A 2,082-nucleotide genomic window follows, 5' to 3' on the forward strand; every position below is an offset into this window, starting at 1 on the left:
AAAAAAAAAAAAAAAAAAAAAGAAAAACAAAGTTTAAAGTCGAAGCAGATTCAGCGTCATGTCTGCTAGAATGTTTGTTGGCTGTTGGCATGAACGCAGGGAGGATCCATCACAGTCACCTTCTCTGTCACCCTATGATGGGGATGAAGTCTGGAGGAGAACTGATGGTTTCCTCCTGTGAACCCCCTTTATACCAAAACGCTGCCAATTATACAGTAGCTGGAAGTTAGAGACACATTCAGCGGCTGTCTTGAACACGTCAGCTACGTTAATATGCGTTGGAGTTGAGCTCTTGATAAGTTTTGCACAAGTTACTCATAAGTTTTTTGATAAGCTAGAAACCATGACTTATAAGTAAATCACACTTAACGTATGTCAACCATCAGATAACTTCCCTGTAATTTATGGCCCACGTATGAGCATAGGCTGGCATACATCAGGAAATTTTGAGCAGGCTCAACATCTCTCGACATACTTGCCGTATATCGATATGTGCCAGCGTGTTTCATCGTACCCATAACTTATCCAAAGTATGCCAGCATTTTTGCCAGTTTTTTCGTACGTCAAGCCTACATTGGCTAAATCGTCAAGGTGTGACCAGGGCTTTACCTATCTGAAGTATTTGGATTGATTCTAAGAAATCTCTTCCCACTGTAGTTAGACACACCCTCTGGTCTTCCACATTAAGGTGGAATATTTACAAAATAATTAAATAAAAGGCATTGAAGTCTGAGTTTGCACTATGATAACATGGAAATGTTCACAAGTTATGAGCTCTTTTTGAGCCAGTATAATTTTTGCATCCGTTTAAAAAACTCTCCAAGGTTTTTTAAGAGACGCCTAATCTCTTAAATCAAATAGATGTTATTGTTTTTCCACGATTTCCAAACGCAGATTTTGCATCATGGAAAAATTGTTGGTTTTCCAGTCTGGGAAGATCCTGCAAGGCTGAGGGACATGACAGTGGAGTCATGGAGGAGCAGGAGGGTGGACGCTGTCATGTGTTCTTGTGATAACAGTCATGTGAGGCTCTGCCCCAGCTGCATCCACACAGTGCCTGGCGTGGCCGTGTTTTTCCACATGAACAGTAAACAGCGGTTTCAGTAGGTCCAGCTAGAGAGAGGGTGGAGGATCTCACTGCCTGAGTCGCTCTGAATCTGAGTGAGTGTGTGTGTGTGTTTGTGTGTAAGTGTTACTCTAGGTCAGCCATTTCCCTGGAATGTTCTTCTGGCTGCCAAAGGGAGTCACTACAAAGGAATGCACACATAACACTGCAGAAACACAAGGATGACTTAAAAAGGTCTGAAAGTAAGGAGACACGGATAACATTCAAATCTCCTCATCTGCCTCTTCCATGTGCCACTTTTGGCCGTGGCTTTTCAGAATAGGCCAACAGCTATAAAATAAAGTGCTGTAAAAAATACAATATTTTCTGATTTTCTTCCTTCTTTATTTGTAACATTTGCACCTACTTCAATCATCACATAGAATTAAACAACAGCAGATGCAATCAAATTAAATACCAAAAAGCAGTTCTTAAACACAGATTCACTTACAGGAAAAGTCCGGTTAGCAAGGAATAATCGATGGATCGTTATTTATACCTAAAACTAATACGATCACGGTGATTTAATGAATTTAGCGTTAATCCGGGAGCGGCCATTTTTGCCCAAATATAGTACCAGCTCACTCCTGACATCTTCCGTAAGAGTTGAAAATTATTAATCTCCTGTCCAGGGTTGATGCTGAGAAACTAGTCCATCCATTTGTTACTTCAAGGCTGGACTATTGTAGTTCTTTACTATCAGGAAGTCCACAAACTGTAGTTAAAAGCCTTCAGCTGATCTAAAATGCTCTTCTACTCATTTAGCTTCCGGATAGACGAGTCCGAGTAGCGCCATCTCTCTCTGGGGCTGAGTCTGATGTGGTTTTTAGACGTACAGTGTGAGCAGGTAAATCAGATCAGAGCATCGGGCCGCACAGTGTGAGAATATACATCGTGAGCTGTGAACTCACACTGTAATGGTTAGAGTTCTGGTTCTGTTATGTTTCCTTTTGAGTGTTCGGTTTTGCTTTACTCCT

This window comes from Cyprinodon variegatus, unplaced genomic scaffold (genome assembly GCF_000732505.1).
Source record: "Cyprinodon variegatus isolate N-32 unplaced genomic scaffold, C_variegatus-1.0 Scaffold1415, whole genome shotgun sequence".
Taxonomy (NCBI): Eukaryota; Metazoa; Chordata; class Actinopteri; order Cyprinodontiformes; family Cyprinodontidae; genus Cyprinodon; species Cyprinodon variegatus.